General features: G+C 42.2%; 1 long non-coding RNA gene across 1 annotated transcript; it reads right to left on the bottom strand.

The window, feature by feature from the left end:
* Positions 1-301: 301 nt before the first annotated feature.
* On the bottom strand, positions 302-5,658 carry LOC147021905 (uncharacterized). Its single transcript, XR_015060988.1, has 3 exons — positions 5,326-5,658; positions 2,171-2,338; positions 302-1,536 (listed from the first exon to the last, which is right to left on the bottom strand). It is a non-coding gene; the product is annotated as an uncharacterized LOC147021905 (long non-coding RNA).
* Positions 5,659-6,379: the final 721 nt, after the last annotated feature.

Here is a 6,379-nt window from a genome sequence, read left to right on the forward strand (position 1 = left end):
CGCCAAGGTCCAATCTACAAAAAAACATCTAGGACAAAAGTATGTTCTTTCATGACTACCCCTCTCCAAGTTTCTGGGCTCTGGCACCCCTACTAATGGGGATTGACCAGCTATCTGCCTGGGGGTTGACCAGATGGAGGCCCTGGAGTGCCAGTGGAAAGTGGACGCAGCGACGTGCTGCTTCCGCGCATGCTCCCACACCTGACCTGACCTCAACCCAACCCGACATTTTAAGTCCGCAAAATGCTGAACAGACAATTATTGTCTTGCAAGTTGGTTTAAAAACTCTTGGAATAAAATACTCGATTGAGATTTTATTTGTAATCTGTTCAAAACATTGCTTCATGCAGCAGCATTTGTTTTGAAGCATTGTTTCAACCCTTTCAGATAAGATTTTACAAAGGATCACGACACTCATGATCAATGCCAAAAATAATTCTCCATCTCTCTTGACCACTAAGTTCTATGACACAAAAACATTTTCAATACTTATTTATTGCCTAAATAATTGTTTCAGCTTTATTTATTTGTGAAACTTTCATACAAAGTGTTTCCAAAAAAATTTGCAAAACAATATATCAGTTTGTAAACGTTGACATGCTCTTGCATGTTGAATAAGCCTTTGCAGTTGGTGTAATATTCGATAATTACCCCCAAGGGTTCACAATCCATGCCAAATAAGTCCACTTCCTCATTAGTGAAAATAACTTTTGCTTAATTGAGGCAAAGTTGGCTTTAATGGTTTTCCTCTCCTGCTTCCAACAAGATCAGACCTGTTCTGCTCCACTCTGGGCTTTTGTTCTCCCAAAGGAATAAGATGGATAGAGTTACAATGTGAACATTACATTTTCATTTGTAACAGTAAATGGCCGTAAGACATGAATTCACACAACAGCTTTTGCAATGCAGCGAAGATTTTTGATGTTCTGCAATTTGTTATCCCCTTTCTACAATATTAATAACAGACAAACAAACAGACCCAATCACAATGCAATACCCTTTCCTTCAGCGAGGGTAAATATATTTGTTCTGTCATCAACCTGACAGTGTAAGAATTGGGTAACACATTGCAGATCAAAAAAACCAAGCTGGACTCATTTTTATCATGTCATTCCACCAAGTCTATATGAACTTCCTTCATAAACATCCGTACAACTGGCTTGTAAGATTGGCAATTTGGTTTGAGGATTGATAATATATGTACAGGGTAGGACATTTATATCTGACTCATTTGTTAGTGCTGTAAAAAAATAACGAACATCATCAATTCTACCTATAGCACATGGTGGAAAGCAAACAAATGAGAGATTATGCTCAATTATAATAGTTACTTCAGCATTACATCCAACACATGTGCCCCATTTGAATCGTTGCATTCGCGAATCAGCATATTGTTCATTACTGCATGCAATGTGTCTTGAGCAAGTGTGGATGGTTGCAGTGATGTTTGCTTTCAATTCTTCGATACATGAAGGTGAGTTCTCATCTGAAGGTCGGAGTGTCCCATCGTTCAAAACCTAGTCATCACCTGCAATACTGGAAGAAACATAAATTCGCTACGTCCTTACTGCCTCCCACCAAAATGAAGACAAATGTGTCAGATATTTATGCTCTAACCGGTACTATACGCACAAACGTCTTACAATAATTATCTCATTTTATCAGGCAGTTGAGTGAATTAGAGAATTGTGCCACACAGATCTATGCAATGCATAAATGTTCTACAAACCTAAATACTCCATGTTTTTCTGGACGGTTTCTATCGATGTATTTGTGGATGTCCTCTTAACTTTCTTCCTTTTACCACAATCTTTAATGTAATTCTTCATAACTTCAAATTCTGATGTTCATTGCGAGTGACCATACTAACCAAGTCTTCTCTTCCAAAGCTCTTTTACACTCATATTGGTTTTTGGCACCTCCAAATTTCTCTTGGAAGCATTTCGTTAATATCTATTCATCCATCATATCATTCTCATCTCTGTTCTTTCAATTATTTTTGAAACTTAGATTTGCACTTAGTCTTACGCATTTATAAACGTATACAGTCTTACCTATTTATTAACACACGAGCCATGGTGCCAATGAAAATCACAACTGGAGAAACTTGGAAAGAAATAGGGGAGCACATGGAGAGTAGTAACTCGCTTGTTGTTGGCCTTTCACTTACCTGGGATGAACACGCGGGCTCGTGCTTGTCTATCGCCGGTGGAGAGTTGCGCATGTAATTTGGAAGAAGGCAAGGAACGGGTCTATGACGTTACACGTCGCCAACTCCATCTGGCGGGCATGCAGATGAAGCGCAGGTATGACAATCGGAGCCAGGCGAGTGACCACTCTGGGGACACACATTAGACTGTGAGTAGGTGTATTAATTACATTAGACCCTTCAGAACCTGAAAGCCCCTGAAGATCCTTGAGACCCCAAAGACCCATCACAATGCAATGACCTCATTAAGACCCCAAATACACGAAAACTCCACAGACCCTTTTTTTTGTATACACTATCGAGGCTCATATATGAGCTAACACACATAAACGCACAACAAGGGAAACAGGAAACAAGAGGGGTGGAGAGGGAAGGAAAAAAACAGTGGGGAACAGAGACATGAGATCTGTGGAAGGGAGAGGGATGGGTCGGGGTACACAGAGTAAATACAATGGACACAACAGGGACTTTCACGTTCTTACACAACAGGGACTTTCAGGAAGGAAAGTAGGGTATTTTAAGGAGGTGGGTTTAGGGTGGATTAGAGGGGGTAGAAAACATCGTGGTTTAGGATGGGAGAAGATAAGAGATGGTGGTGAACAGCTGTTTTGAAGACCTGGAGGGAAGAGTGGGATTGAAGAGAGTGTGGGAGGTTGTTCCAAAGTTGGAAAAAATAAGAATGAAAGAGTGAAGGTGAGCAGTGATTCTTGATTTTGATTGTTTTTCCAGAAGGGGGTTGCTGGCAGACCTTGAGTGTCCTGCGGAAATATGGGGGGGACATATCTCAGAAAAAACAGGGAGGGGGGTGCGATGCCAGAGAGAAAATGGTAGAAGACAGAAAGACCTCCAACCTGCCTGCAGTGAAAGGGTGGCAGACCCAAAGACAGCCTCATCGCGGGAGATACCAATAATCCTAAATATCTCGGTTTCCACAGCGTGAAGCTGAGAAAGGTGAGAGGTGGGAGGACCAGCGCAGAGGGGAGAGCAGTACTCTATCTGGATGTGGACAAAAGCTTTGTATTTAGTCAGGTGCTCAGTTGTGCCAAGGAAGGACGTTGCAAGGCTGAGGATGCCGAGTTGGCGACTGGCTTTGGAGGCCAGCTTGGAAATGTGGCTTTCCCAGGAAAGATCATTACAAATAGCGAGACCCAGAAGCTTGAATGAAAGGACTTCTTCAAGAGGATTGTTGAGAAAGTAGATGGTGGTTGGGGGGGGGGGGGGTTGGGGTTCCAGACGGTCCTTTCAGAGAGACATAGTGAGAGTGTGATATTTCTCAGGATTGAAAGACATGTTTCATGTGTTGGACCAGCTTGTGATTTTATCCAAACCTGCAAAGAGTGAAGAAGCTGCTGCTTGCTGATCTGAGGGAGGACAGATGGTACTACAGAGGGAGGAGTGATCAGCAAAGAGATAAAGAGGATTTTTGAGAGAGTCGGAGAGATCATTGATGAAAACCAGAAAATTAAGAGGGCCCAGAACAATGCCTTGAGGAACTCGAGCCTGGACAGGAAGATGGGACGAGAGAACTCCATTAAGGGCCACTTGTTGGCTGGAACAGGAGAGGAAGTCTGTGAGCCATGACTGGAGATGTCCTTGGATACCACAGGAAGAGTTTCGTGAGCAGGGCAGGGTGCCAAACCAGATCAAAGACACATGATATGTCTCGGGATATGGCTCTGATTTCATGTCTGGCTTTGAGGATCTCGATCCATTGTTGGGAGAGCAGAAGCAGCATATCCAGGGTAGAGTGACTTGGTCTGAATCCAAATTGATGATCAGAAATCAAGCCATTGGAGAAGAGGAAGGATTTAATGTCTGAAGCGATGATGGATTCCATAACCTTGCTGATGATTGGGAGAAGGCTGATTGGTCTGTAGTTGCAGAGATGTGTTTTTGTACCTTTTTAATGCAGAGCGGTGATGGTTGCTGATTTCCAAGCAGTTGGCAGATGCTCTTAAGACCCTTAAAACGATTGAGGACCCTTTAACACCTTTAAGACCGTTCAGACCCTTAAGAACCATAAGACCCGAAAGACTCTTTCGAACCCGAACACCCCCAAAGACTCTTTGGAGCCCTAACACTCCGGAGACTCTTTGGAGTTCTAACACTCTGAAGACTTTTTGGAGCCCGAACACCCCTTAAGACTCTTTGGAACCCTAACACCCCGAAAACTCATTGGAACCCTAACACCACAAAGACTCCTTGTAACCCTAATACCACAAAGACTCCTTGTAACCCTAATACCCCAAAGACTCTTTGGAACCCGAACACCGCAAAGACTCTTTGGAACCTGAACACCGCAAAGACTCTTTGGAACCCCAACACCCCGAAGACTCTTTAGCACCCGAACACCCTTTAAGTCCGAGGTGCTAGGTGCTATGTGATTGGCTCCTGGCAAGTTTATCATTTCGGGTTATTAATAACTTAGATTCGAAATCAGATTCCATATATGATGATCGAAGCTCATGGCAGACATTCTTTCAATATATCATTTTCAGTCTGCTACAGGCTTTATCAACTCTAACTCTTACAGATAATGGAATGTTTCTGTGATTCTTGATACCTCATAGTTGTGTACTTATTCCAGGCTGACCCCGTTCTTCATCTAACAGCTAATTCTGCCCCTTTTGATGCCTCTATCACCTCTCGAAGTTAGCAGAGACATTTAAACTTTTCTTCATCAGCTCAGGACCATTTATTTTCGTTCATCATCATTTTCTTGAAATGATTGATACTCACATATTTTACATGTGACAATCCCAACTTTTGCTTCCAATTTTCATGTGATAGCACTGCACCTCTTGTGGCGCCATCTAAACCACTGCCGACATTGAATTAAATTCCGTCCAACTGCTTTTGTTCACATGAAACAAGGCCATTGGCCACTTATTTTTCTTTCTCCTTCTTTATCACTCAATAACCTTTGTTATTGGATTCGCTAGATATCCTTTATTGTCGGGTTTTCCGTGTATGTGTGTGTGTGTGTGTGTGTGTGTGTGTGTGTGTGTGTGTGTGTGTGTGTGTGTGTGTGTGTGTGTGTGTGTGTGTGTGTGTGTGTGTGTGTGTGTGTGTGTGTGTGTGTGTGTGTCTGCAACGCGAGGCTCCACAGCACAAACCAGCAAACCGATTTCGATGAAACTTGGCGAAAGGTGCCACATGAGCTGGGAATGTGCACGTTTGAGTTTCGTTGCTAAGCAACCACCCATTGCTAAGCAGTGGCCGAAAAACCGCACGTTCACTATTTTCAATCGTTGTCCTACAGTTTTGAATGTGGAGAAACGAGACTTCGGAATTAAACACTTCGAGATATTTAGAAAATTTTTCTCGAGCCGATTTTTGATTTAGGTTTTATTTTTCAAATGGTAGTCCTTTAAAAATAGGGCGTCTATTTACCGTCATTTAATGTGTGTATATAGTGTTTGTAAAGAACGACACCGTCGTTCCACCTTCGATCTCTCGATCCAAAAGTTATTGACCAAAGTGAAAATGATCCAAAATAAATGGAATCACCGGCATTTCTGTCTTTGTGGATTTCTAATAATATGGTATAAAGCAAGTTATGTGGAATTTGAAAAACATCTTTAAAAAAAAATTTCTACACCCCCCATTATATTATCGTCCGCTACACCGCCAGCTTCATCAAAAACACCCGACCAGGAAGTCTTCTCGCGTGACCCACGGTCTGGTTCGTATTTCCCTGAACTTCTGTTTATGGTCATTTTTTTCTTTCTCTCTTTCTCTTTCTCTCTTCACGTTACGTTTTGTTTTGTGTTCTTCTGACGTCCACTCTGTTTGCCGTCATCTGAGGTAATGTCAACAAAAATAATGACACATTTTTTTTTTTTTACTTAATTCGTCCCTAATTTACTCGAGCCGATTTTTGATTAAGGTTTTATTTTTCAAATGGTAGTCCTTCAAAAATAGGGTGTCTTGCGAATCCCTCGTCGCCTACGGCTTGTATTCTTGTTCATGTATAATCCTTTCTTCTCCATTTCACTTTTTATTTGAAAAAACGAAAACGGGGGGATATTGTTATCGCCTCTCTGTGTGTGCATATCCTCTCTCCATCCGTCATTTATCTCTTCCTCAACGGTTCGGCAGAAAGTCACCAAATTTTGGAGTTGTGATCACCACATGGCATGAGGGTCCGAGAGCAGTCACACTTTAGGC

The sequence above is a fragment of the Eptatretus burgeri genome, chromosome 8 (assembly GCF_056783735.1).
Source record: "Eptatretus burgeri isolate ZD-2024b chromosome 8, Ebu_testis_v1, whole genome shotgun sequence".
NCBI lineage: Eukaryota > Metazoa > Chordata > Myxini > Myxiniformes > Myxinidae > Eptatretus > Eptatretus burgeri.